At 32.9% G+C, this 16593-nt stretch overlaps 2 long non-coding RNA genes across 2 annotated transcripts; both read left to right on the forward strand.

Moving 5' to 3' along the window:
* Positions 1–1340: 1340 nt before the first annotated feature.
* LOC139871813 (uncharacterized) lies at positions 1341–2138 on the forward strand. Its single transcript, XR_011766775.1, has 2 exons — positions 1341–1652; positions 1739–2138. It is a non-coding gene; the product is annotated as an uncharacterized lncRNA (long non-coding RNA).
* Positions 2139–6916: 4778 nt separating this feature from the next.
* LOC139871819 (uncharacterized) lies at positions 6917–7737 on the forward strand. The gene is made up of 2 exons (XR_011766776.1): positions 6917–7251; positions 7338–7737. It is a non-coding gene; the product is annotated as an uncharacterized lncRNA (long non-coding RNA).
* The last annotated feature ends 8856 nt before the right edge of the window (positions 7738–16593 follow it).

Below are 16593 nucleotides of genomic sequence, written 5' to 3' on the forward strand. Positions count from 1 at the left end.
ATGATGATATCAAAACTTATAGAACGGTCATAATTCATCAAAATTCTTTATAAACCACTTTCCGATACAATTTACATACATTTGTGCATTACTTGTAGAAACCGCCTTAACTATCCTTGATTCGAGGGTATTTCACACGATATTGCGAGAGATATATATGATGAAATCGAGCAATATCACACTCCTACATTAATACTCTATCATTACAATACATTACATTGGGTTTAAGGTTAGGGTGCATTGTTACATTACACCATCACATACCACCATTACATTACAACGTGGACATTCTACCATTACATAACACTGTAACTTCCTACCATTGCATTACACCTTCACTTTCTACCATTACATTACACCGTTACATTCCACTGTTATATTACACCGTCACACTATACCATTACATTACGATGTCACATTCTACCATTACATTACAGCGTTACATTACATCGTTAAATTTCACATGTAACTTCTATCATTACATTACACGATTACATTTTGACATTACCTTTCGTCGAGATTAGTATCCTTATGGCGGTTAACTTTTGATTGGAAATCTTTGGTTGAATATTCTTGGCGCGAATATTTTTGGAGGGAAACAAATGGCGGGATTTATTGGAGCCAAAATCAAACAAATTCGATCTATTTTTACAACTGCAACCCTCACCATTTACATCTACTCAATTTTCTTAATTCATAAAGTTGAACTACTGCGGATGTGGCGAACATGAAATTATCCGAACATTTTATGTTCCGTAACCAAATTTCTTATTTCTAAATGTTGGTTTAAATTAATTTATCTTTATTAAAAAGGAAAAAATGAATTGGGTCAATGCCGACGACATGTCGTCGGTAAGTTGGGCGGGAATTATTTTCCAGATAAGCGCCAAAACATAAAAAGAAAAAATTAAAAATGGTTGGCATTCCCGACGACATGTCGTCTGGAATGGTTGGCGGGAAATTTTTTTATGTTTGCCACCAAGACATAAAAGTGAAAAAGAAATAGGTAAATTAATAGCGACGACTCTCCGACGACATGTCGTCGGGATAGGTCGGTCAACAAAAAACTACGAAAAGTCTGACAAAGAAGTGAATTTTTTGTCGTTTTGCGGTATTAATCCCGACGCCACATGTCGTTGGGAAAAGTGTCGTCGGGAATGTTCACTTTTCTTGTAGTGAACAGAGCAAGTTAGAGATATAAGATAACCCAAATTGAACTATTTGGTGAATAAATGGGCTGAAATCACCATCTCAGATTGTGTGTATGAAGCCCGCCTGCTAGGTAACAAGCTAATACCTTCAGAAAAAGAAGAATTAGTAGTTACAAGAATTGACTTTATTGTAAGCTAATAACATGTTCATAAACACACTTGCTTCATGAAAACAGTGTTTTGCAAACCAAAACAACGCAACAACGTTAGCGTATTATTAACTTTTATTACTGGCAGAAGAGGTAATTCAAGATTGGATTTTGAAATATACTAATTACATGTAACCATCGGCAGTTCTGGAACTTTGTGAAGCTGATATCAAACCCTAGTGTTGCACCTGCTTTGTTTGCTGGTGGTCTGCTGGGTTACGTCATGTATGATGTCACCCATTACTATCTGCATCATGGTCAGCCAAAAAATGAAGTTCCTCGAAATCTCAAGGTAAAACCTTTTCTTGCTATTGATATGTGTCATCATCTTGTCATCTTGGTATCGAGGTTTTAACATAAGTTGATGTGTTTATGCAGAAATATCATTTAAATCATCATTTTCGAATCCAAAACCAAGGGTTTGGCATAACATCATCGATTTGGGACAGGGTGTTTGGAACATTGCCTCAAACCAAATCAGTTGCGAAAGAAAGGAAACAGTGATCAATCAAATCAGGACCTGGTTGTTCATAGGTTTTATCATGTTACCATTGTTTTGATTGATTCTCTGGGTGCAAGAGGGAAAAAGATTCAAACTCAATAGCATTAGCATGTTGTGTATATACTGGGATTGCAATTCTGAAATCGACTTCAGTCTCTGTTACTGGGAATTTTGATTTGTGTTAATTTTGATTAGAATTAGAATTAGAATTAGGTCATTATTGTTTACCATTTGATTTATGTTATGTTATTATGTTATTTTGCTAATTTAGTTTTACTTGTTTGAATTCATTCTCTTATGGTGTTCTTATGCTTGTTGCTATGGATTAGTGACCTTATCTAAGTGGTGGTAACAACTGGAGGTGCTATTATATGAGTCGAAAATAAACAAGTCAGCTGCAATTTTTTTTTTTATTTTTTTTTTGAAAAGCCAACTTATATTAACAATAAACAATATGGACAACACAGGCCAAGAAACTTAGCCCATGAAGGGGAAGAACCAAGCTGGGCTAGCCCATCACGAGAGCTTTACAAAAACTACTGCCCAAACACGAAAATTTACAAATTATTACCTCAACATACTAACGATGATAGTCATCCTACCCACCTGACTGGCTGGGTCACTATTCATCAACACTAACCTAATTTTTATTTTTTTATTTTTTCCCCCTTTGGTATTTACAAATAGATAGGCTAGGTCACTATTCATCTTTTTTTTATTTTTTTTTAATTTTTTTTTGGTATTTACAAATACGCACACTTATAAAAAAAATAGCAGCGAAGCGCGATCTCACCTTTATCTTATTACAACACAAAGTGTAAGCCTAAACAATTATCAACTAGATGAAGAGATTACAACCAGAAGCAAACATTGATAAGACCTCCAATATGTCGAGGAAAACCAGGATTGAAAACATTGGCGAATCTAGGATCGTAACTGAATGGGGTCCTAATTTTTTTTTTCCCGATAACTTACTCAAACGAAAAATTGAATGTGTCGGGTCGGGTGGGGTCGGGTCGAGTCGGATTGAATCGGGTCATTACAAACACCATCAAACAAAAGCATATCATTAATATTATTGTATGTTCAATCTGCTAAATACTAAATGCAACTTATCCTTTTGTCTATGCGGTTTCAACGATAAAATTCATCAATAATTGTATCATTGCTAATAACACCTAACACATCTTTCTAAATATATGAAATTAGACAATCATTTACTTCGTATAAATTAATGATCACCCAATATTTATGTTCATCAAAGCATAATGGATAAAATTATGACTCTTACCTCCGATCTCTCATTGCAGAAATGAGTAATTTCGGGGTTGACATTGACCTTTTAAAAAAATATAACTAATAATTAGCCACACAACACATTTCAAAATAATAATTAAGTTACATATTGGAATTGAGAGTTGCAAAATTAAACAAAAAATAGGGAGAATGAATTGGATTGTAAAACTGTAATTTCAATTTTGCCAAAAATTGAAAAACAAAAGCGTAATTAGGTTTTGTTGTGTTGAACAAAAGCGTAAAAAGTGTGTTCATGTTACCGTGTATGAGAAAAGAAAAACAAAAAAGGTTCACTTTTTTTTTAACGGCAAAAAAAAAAGGTTCACTTTTGATTTATATATTTGTATACTCCGTATTTATTAGTGACTCATATTATAAAATCATAAGCGAGTTAATCTTTAAGTATCTTTTAGTGGTTCATATTATAAAATTTAAAACCTATAAAATATATGTGGTCCTACAATTATATTTAGCGGTGTCATGTAAAATTTTATTGATCGTTTAAAAAAAATTCCGTAACTAGCGGTGTCACAGGACCCCACATGGATATATGTAGACTCGCCTATGATCGAAAACCACCTAGAAATAAGATCCTGGATCCGAAAGCCACCTCAACCATTCAATCTTTTTATTTCTCAATCTTCTCGCAATCCACTCGAAGCTCATAATTTAAATTTCGTTGAGGGCCACGGGACCGTTCCAAGATATATTCTTAAACACTTTGGAATTCCTATTTTTCCAAATTAAGTATCCACATGTCCACTCAACAGCTTGTCAAGCTTTGCTTTCCAAAGGGGAGAATGTTCGGTTGAGGTTACCTTGGAAAGTGTCATTGATGCATAAATTTACATATTAACTAATAGACAAAATTTATGAATAGTACCAGGGGCATTTTCGACTTTTCACTTTTTTTTAATTTTACTTTTAACTAAATTTTATTTTACCAACAAAGGCCCCCCACATTTTTTTGAAAAATTCAAATAGACCCCCCAAACAGAGGGGTAAAGTGTCAAATAACCATTTTCATAAAAAATCTTAAATAAACTCCACACAAATATTCAACGGGTCATATCTTCTCGCTCACAACGAGTTAAATTTTTCCGACACCATCATTAAACTCGAAATAATTTTAGGAACACAATGTCACTAACTATACGCAAAACGGACGCTTTTTAAAAAACGCTAAATATTTGGAGTACTTTTCATACACGTTGATTTTGCGTTAAATTTTTAAAAGTCGACAATTTCATAGCGAAACGCGGAGATGCACATATATTGTTAATTTAAAATAACATTTAAATCTCTCACGGGTTATACCTTTTAGTTCGACTCGAGTTGCGCTTCAACGACATCATCGTTAGCCACAAAATAATTTTACTAAACGCAATAAAAGAGATGAAATGTTCATCTAGATATTTTACTCTCGGTATTGGATGTAAGTTATATTGTTAAGACCCGATTGAATGAATATGTGTGTAAGTTATCTAATAGGTTCACCAAGAGTTCTCTTTAGTAAACATGCAAACACAATTACAAGATCAAGGGTTCCCTTTTCACTATAGTTCTTGTATTTGTAATCGGATAACTTAACTAGTTCTAAGGCTTGAAACTTGACTTCTATGTTCATAGTTATCAATAATTGTACAAACGTTCGTTGCATACAATTCATCCCTATATCGTCTAACCAATTGAATCTAATTTACCCCCTTGGTCCGGTTTAGTAAACAATCAATCTAAGACAAGCTGATTGTAAATCAATATGATAAATCAACAAGAGTTCTCTTTATCAACAACATATCAATTTACTAGTTACAAATTATTTTTAACATCAATAAGCATGTTATTGAATCAAACTTAAAACTATCACACAAAATATATTCAATCCATAAGATTACATCCAATACCTCAGTTATTAATCTAGACAAACATTATAGAGTTTAGCCAATAATCATATTAATAAACAACATAGCAATCAAGTGATAAGTAGAATTCATTGTTAAGAACAAGAAATCAACCTATTAGAGAATGAATCTTGAATGGAGAAGGTGTTGAATCTTGATTCTTGGATGTTAAGCCTCTTCAAAGAGCTTGGAGTTCTCCAAAATAGCTCCTAAAATCGTCTTCTAACTCCTCTGGTTCGTATATGCCAACTGGTCTGTCAATCATTCACTTTTAAAGTGGTAAAAGTGGGTCAAAAAGTCAAAAGTAGGCTGAAACCTACCACTGGACGGCGTCCCAAATTCTGGACGGCGTCCAGTTGTAAAGGACTGGACGGCGTCCCATTGTGAAGATCTGGACGACGTCCAGATGTACTGAAGTTCACTGTCTCTTTTTTCCTTTCATGTCCCTTAGTTTGGACGGAGTCCCAACAATGTTGGACGGAGTCCAACATATCTGAAGCCTTGTTTTATCATTTTAAAGAGCTAATTTGACCCTAACTTTTATCGGGATCAACTATGATGATATCAAAACTTATAGAACGGTCATAATTCATCAAAATTCTTTATAAACCACTTTCCGATACAATTTACATACATTTGTGCATTACTTGTAGAAACCGCCTTAACTATCCTTGATTCGAGGGTATTTCACACGATATTGCGAGAGATATATATGATGAAATCGAGCAATATCACACTCCTACATTAATACTCTATCATTACAATACATTACATTGGGTTTAAGGTTAGGGTGCATTGTTACATTACACCATCACATACCACCATTACATTACAACGTGGACATTCTACCATTACATAACACTGTAACTTCCTACCATTGCATTACACCTTCACTTTCTACCATTACATTACACCGTTACATTCCACTGTTATATTACACCGTCACACTATACCATTACATTACGATGTCACATTCTACCATTACATTACAGCGTTACATTACATCGTTAAATTTCACATGTAACTTCTATCATTACATTACACGATTACATTTTGACATTACCTTTCGTCGAGATTAGTATCCTTATGGCGGTTAACTTTTGATTGGAAATCTTTGGTTGAATATTCTTGGCGCGAATATTTTTGGAGGGAAACAAATGGCGGGATTTATTGGAGCCAAAATCAAACAAATTCGATCTATTTTTACAACTGCAACCCTCACCATTTACATCTACTCAATTTTCTTAATTCATAATGTTGAACTACTGCGGATGTGGCGAACATGCAATTATCCGAACATTTTATGTTCCGTAACCAAATTTCTTATTTCTAAATGTTGGTTTAAATTAATTTATCTTTATTAAAAAGGAAAAAATGAATTGGGTCAATGCCGACGACATGTCGTCGGTAAGTTGGGCGGGAATTATTTTCCAGATAAGCGCCAAAACATAAAAAGAAAAAATTAAAAATGGTTGGCATTCCCGACGACATGTCGTCTGGAATGGTTGGCGGGAAATTTTTTTATGTTTGCCGCCAAGACATAAAAGTGAAAAAGAAATAGGTAAATTAATAGCGACGACTCTCCGACGACATGTCGTCGGGATAGGTCGGTCAACAAAAAACTACGAAAAGTCTGACAAAGAAGTGAATTTTTTGTCGTTTTGCGGTATTAATCCCGACGCCACATGTCGTCGGGAATGTTCACTTTTCTTGTAGTGAACAGAGCAAGTTAGAGATATAAGATAACCCAAATTGAACTATTTGGTGAATAAATGGGCTGAATTCACCATCTCAGATTGTGTGTATGAAGCCCGCCTGCTAGGTAACAAGCTAATACCTTCAGAAAAAGAGGAATTAGTAGTTACAAGAATTGACTTTATTGTAAGCTAATAACATGTTCATAAACACACTTGCTTCATGAAAACAGTGTTTTGCAAACCAAAACAACGCAACAACGTTAGCGTATTATTAACTTTTATTACTGGCAGAAGAGGTAATTCAAGATTGGATTTTGAAATATACTAATTACATGTAACCATCGGCAGTTCTGGAACTTTGTGAAGCTGATATCAAACCCTAGTGTTGCACCTGCTTTGTTTGCTGGTGGTCTGCTGGGTTACGTCATGTATGATGTCACCCATTACTATCTGCATCATGGTCAGCCAAAAAATGAAGTTCCTCGAAATCTCAAGGTAAAACCTTTTCTTGCTATTGATATGTGTCATCATCTTGTCATCTTGGTATCGAGGTTTTAACATAAGTTGATGTGTTTATGCAGAAATATCATTTAAATCATCATTTTCGAATCCAAAACCAAGGGTTTGGCATAACATCATCGATTTGGGACAGGGTGTTTGGAACATTGCCTCAAACCAAATCAGTTGCGAAAGAAAGGAAACAGTGATCAATCAAATCAGGACCTGGTTGTTCGTAGGTTTTATCATGTTACCATTGTTTTGATTGATTCTCTGGGTGCAAGAGGGAAAAAGATTCAAACTCAATAGCATTAGCATGTTGTGTATATACTGGGATTGCAATTCTGAAATCGACTTCAGTCTCTGTTACTGGGAATTTTGATTTGTGTTAATTTTGATTAGAATTAGAATTAGAATTAGGTCATTATTGTTTACCATTTGATTTATGTTATGTTATTATGTTATTTTGCTAATTTAGTTTTACTTGTTTGAATTCATTCTCTTATGGTGTTCTTATGCTTGTTGCTATGGATTAGTGACCTTATCTAAGTGGTGGTAACAACTGGAGGTGCTATTATATGAGTCGAAAATAAACAAGTCAGCTGCAATTTTTTTTTTATTTTTTTTTTGAAAAGCCAACTTATATTAACAACAAACAATATGGACAACACAGGCCAAGAAACTTAGCCCATGAAGGGGAAGAACCAAGCTGGGCTAGCCCATCACGAGAGCTTTACAAAAACTACTGCCCAAACACGAAAATTTACAAATTATTACCTCAACATACTAACGATGATAGTCATCCTACCCACCTGACTGGCTGGGTCACTATTCATCAACACTAACCTAATTTTTATTTTTTTATTTTTTTTTAATTTTTTTTTGGTATTTACAAATACGCACACTTATAAAAAAAATAGCAGCGAAGCGCGATCTCACCTTTATCTTATTACAACACAAAGTGTAAGCCTAAACAATTATCAACTAGATGAAGAGATTACAACCAGAAGCAAACATTGATAAGACCTCCAATATGTCGAGGAAAATCAGGATTGAAAACATTGGCGAATCTAGGATCGTAACTGAATGGGGTCCTAATTTTTTTTTCCCGATAACTTACTCAAACGAAAAATTGAATGTGTCGGGTCGGGTGGGGTCGGGTCGAGTCGGATTGAATCGGGTCATTACAAACACCATCAAACAAAAGCATATCATTAATATTATTGTATGTTCAATCTGCTAAATACTAAATGCAACTTATCCTTTTGTCTATGCGGTTTCAACGATAAAATTCATCAATAATTGTATCATTGCTAATAACACCTAACACATCTTTCTAAATATATGAAATTAGACAATCATTTACTTCGTATAAATTAATGATCACCCAATATTTATGTTCATCAAAGCATAATGGATAAAATTATGACTCTTACCTCCGATCTCTCATTGCAGAAATGAGTAATTTCGGGGTTGACATTGACCTTTTAAAAAAATATAACTAATAATTAGCCACACAACACATTTCAAAATAATAATTAAGTTACATATTGGAATTGAGAGTTGCAAAATTAAACAAAAAATAGGGAGAATGAATTGGATTGTAAACTGTAATTTCAATTTTGCCAAAAATTGAAAAACAAAAGCGTAATTAGGTTTTGTTGTGTTGAACAAAAGCGTAAAAAGTGTGTTCATGTTACCGTGTATGAGAAAAGAAAAACAAAAAAGGTTCACTTTTTTTTAACGGCAAAAAAAAAGGTTCACTTTTGATTTATATATTTGTATACTCCGTATTTATTAGTGACTCATATTATAAAATCATAAGCGAGTTAATCTTTAAGTATCTTTTAGTGGTTCATATTATAAAATTTAAAACCTATAAAATATATGTGGTCCTACAATTATATTTAGTGGTGTCATGTAAAATTTTATTGATCGTTTAAAAAAAATTCCGTAACTAGCGGTGTCACAGGACCCCACATGGATATATGTAGACTCGCCTATGATCGAAAACCACCTAGAAATAAGATCCTGGATCCGAAAGCCACCTCAACCATTCAATCTTTTTATTTCTCAATCTTCTCGCAATCCACTCGAAGCTCATAATTTAAATTTCGTTGAGGGCCACGGGACCGTTCCAAGATATATTCTTAAACACTTTGGAATTCCTATTTTTCCAAATTAAGTATCCACATGTCCACTCAAGAGCTTGTCAAGCTTTGCTTTCCAAAGGGGAGAATGTTCGGTTGAGGTTACCTTGGAAAGTGTCATTGATGCATAAATTTACATATTAACTAATAGAAAAAATTTATGAATAGTACCAGGGGCATTTTTGACTTTTCACTTTTTTTAAATTTTACTTTTAACTAAATTTTATTTTACCAACAAAGGCCCCCACATTTTTTTGAAAAATTCAAATCGACCCCCCAAACAGAGGGGTAAAGTGTCAAATAACCATTTTCATAAAAAATCTTAAATAAACTCCACACAAATATTCAACGGGTCATATCTTCTCGCTCACAACGAGTTAAATTTTTCCGACACCATCATTAAACTCGAAATAATTTTAGGAACACAATGTCACTAACTATACGCAAAACGGACGCTTTTTAAAAAACGCTAAATATTTGGAGTACTTTTCATACACGTTGATTTTGCGTTAAATTTTTAAAAGTCGACAATTTCATAGCGAAACGCGGAGATGCACATATATTGTTAAATTAAAATAACATTTAAATCTCTCACGGGTTATACCTTTTAGTTCGACTCGAGTTGCGCTTCAACGACATCATCGTTAGCCACAAAATAATTTTACTAAACGCAATAAAATACATTAAAAATCGAACCCCCGGCGCGAAGCGAGGGTTCAATAACTAGTTTGTAACATTATTAACGTCCCACTACTTGTAAACATTTTCTCAAACTTCATACACATGTTTACATAGCAATAAAGAATGCTCTATTCAACATCATCTTCACATAACGCCATAACGGGCATCGAGTAGAGTGAAAGTCAATAACACGTTTATCTAATTAAATTCTTACCGGTAATCTACAAAGTTTTGCTCTTCACGTGAAGATTTCCAATTTCTTTTGCACCAAATTATTCGTTAACGTTTCCTTATACGTGTTATGGTTTCCAATCAATATTTCTTCTATTGCCTTTGTGAGAACACTTGTGCAGAAACTCCCATTACTCGCTAGCTTACACTTCCAATGATCAGTTTCGCCTATTTTTGCCTCGAACACACCCAGCAAACTGCTCATATGTTCCAACTCACCCGTTGCTCGCCCAGATGGAATCTTAACCCAATTTTAATGAAATTCAGCTTGACTCATGTACGGATACAGTTCCTCTGAAGCAGGAGCAGTTTCTTGACGGGTTTCGAGCCAAAATCTTCAAATCTCGTTCTAGGACTTGTTGACCTCAAAACCGAACACAAAACTTGCACGAAACATTTTGGGACTCAAATCCTCTTGTTTTACACCAAAACAACATCAAATTTGCAAGATTTTGACACCAAACTTACTTTTACAAAACCTAACCAAAATTCCCATTTATACTCAGATTAATAACTCGACTTCCTGCTTCTCACATGGAAGGGTCCGGAATTGCTAGGGCCAGACATTTGTCATACCCTGACGGGGTGTCTACATAAGTAATTTTTTTAACACGAAAATGAACAATCCTTACCTTGGTTGATTCCTTGAAACCACAAGCTTTTGATTTCTCAACACATATAAGTACAAAAACGAGATTCAATGATTAAGGTTTGAGATGAGTTTGAGTTAGGTACGGTGTGTGTTTGGTGAATTAGGGAAAAGGATGAATGAGCAGCTTCTACATACTTAAATGGGTTCTAAAACTCATACCTCAAATCACACGGGTATCTACAAATTATCTGATATCATACGTACTTCGTTAGGCGACCCTAACGGAGTCCTAATAAAATATACAGCATTGTTCTGTGACTCTTGTCACAAAATGGTTTAACTGAACACTCAATTAATTATAAACAATTAATTAAAATAAAGCATATAATTAATCAAATATAAACCTAAGGGCATAAATGTCATCTTAAGGGCAAAATTAATTATTTTTGAGACGTTCTTCTGTGGACAACTGAGTCCATGTAGTCTGAACGTGTTTAGAAAAACGTTCAAGATGGCGGTTGCCGGGAAGGGTTGGTACACGTTTGAAAAGAGATACAATTTCTGTGTCTCCAAGAAATCACCATCGCTCCATGATTTGAGGAACGATTTCTTTTTTATTGAGTAGTCCGTCATCCCTTGGGATGACGCCCAAGTCCTCCCATGGCAATATTCACGTTCCGCAGATTCAACATGACACCCGAACTTGAAGAAGCGGAGCAGAGTCGTTTTGATATCTGCAATGATGCTAACTTGGAGATGCGTCCATACCATGACGTTATGTTAAATCTTGGGAACGTGCGAGCATATTGGACGGGGAAGAACAGAAGACCACAAATTTTGTTCAAAGGAGAGGGTATGACGTTATTTTAAGTTTACGCCTACCAATTTATAAATGCATTTATTATACGGCGAATTTACGCTATGCGGTTAACGTTGATGAGAAATGCTACCTTCACATACACTTTTACACAAATTAATTTACATACTTAGTTGGAAATATGAGCTGTACATCCACATTTGATTCACCCTTAACTGCCATCCTATATTTTTGGTTAATTATTTTTTATCTTTTTATTTGATAATTGTTTCTCTACATGCACGTTTGATTATATCATATGTATATTATATTATATTTTCTAAATAATTCTTTATTCTTTATAAAATGCTACTATGCCAACATTAAGGTCACTGCATCTAAGCTAAACAAGACAAACGATAAAATTAAACTCATAGTATGTTAATTAATAAATCAACCATAAATTCTGGGTTACTCACTCAAATAAATTACTAAACTTAAACTCACGATAAGTACAAAGTATAAAAGAAATAACATTTCAATCAGCAAACCCAGTAACAAAGTACAATGAGTAATCTCAAAATGATTGTTTGACAAAAAAAAAAAATATGTCCAGCATTTCATCCTTGCAAGTAGTTAAACATACAATAATGCCATAAAATGAAATTTTAATAAAGTAAATTGCCATAAATCATTTATGGAGGATAAAATCCATTATATGGAGGGCGAAATGGCATATTTTGAGAGTTACTGCTGCACCAAAAGGGTTGATATGTGATGACTGTCCCATTTGAACATGTAAATGTTGCACTTGTGAATATAGAGGTTGAATAACATGACCAGTTTGAGAAGAATAGAGCGGTTGTTTCATATCATAACTCAGAATGAATCCACCATAGTGAAAAGGAAAATTAGCATACCCATTATGATTTATATCACTTGAAACATAATTGTTAATATGATTTGCCTGCAATCAAATTTACAATACTTAAATATATGTGGTTAAAGTTTCAAACACATAAAATACTAATGATACACAACTTTTCCCGGCCCAATAACACTTCACACTTTTAGACGTTGCTTCTAAATTACATCTTCATCCATTTTAGATCGTTTCTTCGTTGTTTCATTTTCTGCAGCTCCACATCCAAGTTCATTCGCATCATTATCTTGCAAACTCTACAATTATAGTTAAGTAGAAAATGAAAAGGTAAGGTGGATTCAGTGACAATTCAATTGAAATAAACTATATACTTAAAATACCTTTTTCTTTTTCTGGATGCTTGTAAGGATTTCAGACTTAGACTTCATTCTCTTAGACGGGGGACGACCTTTTCTGCGCACTATAGGAGGATTACGAATCTTAGCTTTATCCTTGTTACAAGCACTAATATGTGGCACACTAGTGCCAATTTCCCCCCCCCCCCCCCCCCCCCCCCCCCCTCCCTGAAATTTCACTCTTTAATTGAGTAACTCGATCAAGTACAAGACTACATTTTTCGTCTAACTCGGACGCTAAATCTGCGACTTCAGAAAAAGCATGACACATTTTATCATAACGACGCCCAACATCGGAGACAACCCAATCACTGTAATTTACTTTCATCTTAGTATGTGTGACGACCCGGAAATTTCCGACTAAATTTAAACTTAATTTTTATATGGTTTCGACACGATATGCAAAGTCTATATTGTTGAATCTCAAAATTTTTGAACTATTTTCGTACATTCAATTTACCTTTCGACTATCTCCGACAATTCACGAACAATTATTTGTAAATAGATGCATATTTATTTAAAGATAAATATATATATATATATATATATATATATATATATATATATATATATATATATATATATATATATATATATATAATAATTTGAAATATTTAAATTGTTATATTATTATTGATATCATTAATATTATTGTTGTCATTATCAATATCATTATTATTATAATTAGTAGTAAAAAGTATAATTTTGGTTATTAGGTTTATTATTATTATTACTACTAAAAATAATCATTTTTATTTAAAAGTTATTATTATCATTATTCTTATCACTATATATATTATTATTATTTTAATTAAGATTATTAGTATCTTTAATTGTAATTATTAGAATTTTGTGGTTAAAATATTTATAATTATAAATTAATAACGCGAATCAGATGGAGATAAAATGTTTAGGTATTAAAGTCATAGAATTGGTACGAGTCTGTTTAAATTTCGCTATCTGAGTATTCTTTTTCCCATTGTGATTGATTTTCCTGTCTACGAGTTTGATACACATCAAATTAAATTCTCAATTCAAACAAAATCAATCATATCATATGTACTATTTCAACTGCTCGATTACCATTCATATATACATGCTTACATAATTGATAACCACTTCTATATCACCAACTACACTTTTGTGTTTCATGGCAACTAACATTCACACTCTCTAGAACCATTTCTTTTTTTCGCCATCTCCAAACCATCATTTTTGAAGATCACCACCATGGTCGCCTCAACTACGGGTCCTTCTACCAAAACACCACCACCATGGCTCATCACCATCCCCGAACACAATCTCGCAACCATCACAACTCGGTCACCCCCATAACCGTCATCTTCCACCTCTACCAAAGACAAACCAACACCTTCAATACTTATGCTACTGCTACAGGCGTGAAACACCATCACTATACACCACGATCATAACTACTACAGGCTACTGCAGTTTCTGTTTCATGGTTCTGTGTTAACCCGTCACCATCATAACCGCTATTATTCGTTTGTTGCTAAATCAAAACCAAGTCATCACCTTTTTCATTCAAAACCCATTTCAATTTGTTAAATAAAGATGATGATATAAAGATGATATGATACGCGAAGATCATAATTATGAACATGATTATGATGATTCAATGACTAGATGATTATGTTTATGACTATAATACAATTATAATTGTGCTTGTTCTTCTTGTTCGGTTATAAACCACGAACTAAAAGCCATGATCATCACCATACGAGACCATTTGATCACCACCTTATCAACACCAATATCAAACCGAAGGATTTATTGTTATTGTAACTTTTCTGTCTCGATTACCTTTCTATTTACTCAACCACCACCTTACCATCATGAAACCGCCATATCACCTCTCATTCACTCTCTCTCATCTCTCTCTCATAATCTTATTCTTCTTCTTCGTTCATATTTTGAACCATCATCGCCACCTTGAGCCACCACCACCGTTAACAAAACCTTCACCACCATCATTCAACTTTCAAAAATATATGTTTTTTTGTTACAGCAACGAGAAAGAGTAAATTCCTCCCAATTCCGTTTCTATATCAAAATAATAAACAATGGCGATACATACTCATATATAATAAGATAATGATGAGCTGTGACATAATTGTATTGATTAAAGAATAAAGAATAGTGGGCAATTGGGACTTAAATATCGTTAAAATAAATTAGTGGAGAACGACTTCCACTTTATGTTCAATTTCGAATCTTAAGCAAATCGTTTGTGGGACGTGTCCTATTGTTATTATTGGGCTGACAATATAGGGGAGTTTGGTAATGATCACGTTGATGGATGGTGGGTATTGGGTGTCCTGTAGTCGATTAAAAATTTAAAGAAGGAGGGGAACAGAAAATAATACGGAATTTATACATATAATTCGGGTACTAGGACATAAGAGAGGAATTGGAGTAATGGTTAAGAGTGTTGGTATTATACAAAGGGTCGTGAGTTCGAGCCTGGTGAGCTGATAATTTTTATTTTTTTTATTTAGATGATGAAGAAAAAGGATACAGTCAGACAGGGGTTAAAAGAATTTAATTCGGGAAATAAATTAGAAGGAAGCAGATGCTGGTATAGTTAAGGGTGTTGTCGGGGAGCGAAAGGTCGTGGGTTCGAGTTTGGGCTATGGCAATTATTTTTAGGAACCTTACTTTTGAGGTAGAATTATTATTATTATTATTATTATTATTATTATTATTATTATTATTATTATTATTATTATTATTATTATTATTATTATTATTATTATTATTATTATTATTATTATTGTTGTTGTTATTGTTATTAATGGTATTATAAGTATTATTATTAGTATTATCATAAAAATAAGTATTATAACCATTATTATTATTATTAGTCTTATAAGTATTATTAATATATTTATTATTATTAATATTATCATTATTAATAAAAGTTATTATTATTATCACTAGTAAAACATTAATATCAAAAACTACCTTTTTAAGCAGATAAATATTTGTACATAAAATATACTTATTACTTGTACTATGATTATATTAAAATTTCACATAACTATATATATATATATATATATATATATATATATATATATATATATATATATATATAACCTACTAATATTATTTATATAAATACTTACAAATAATAAATTATCGATTTTTAAATATAACATTAAACAAGTAAGTATGTAAATATAGATATATATTAATATAACTATATAAATATTAACTATTATGAATATATACATAAATTAAAAATACATAATATATAAATTAAAGGTATAATAAGCAAATTTGGTCAGTTATGATTATATGTTTTAATATAGATATACAAATGATATAGGTTCGTGAATCCGAGGTCAACCCTGCATTGTTCAATATCGTCATATGTATTTTTACTACAAAATACATTATGGTGAGTTTCATTTGCTCCCTTTTACTCTTTACATTTTTGGGCTGAGAATACATGCGCTGTTTTTATAAATGATTTACGAAATAGAGACAAGTGATTAAAAATGATATTCTGCGGATTGATGTGCTAGGTAATTTAGTTATATGTTATAAGAGCATGTAAGCACGAATCCTAAAGATAGATCTATCGG

Source organism: Rutidosis leptorrhynchoides, chromosome 1 (genome assembly GCF_046630445.1).
Source record: "Rutidosis leptorrhynchoides isolate AG116_Rl617_1_P2 chromosome 1, CSIRO_AGI_Rlap_v1, whole genome shotgun sequence".
NCBI classification, from domain to species: Eukaryota; Viridiplantae; Streptophyta; class Magnoliopsida; order Asterales; family Asteraceae; genus Rutidosis; species Rutidosis leptorrhynchoides.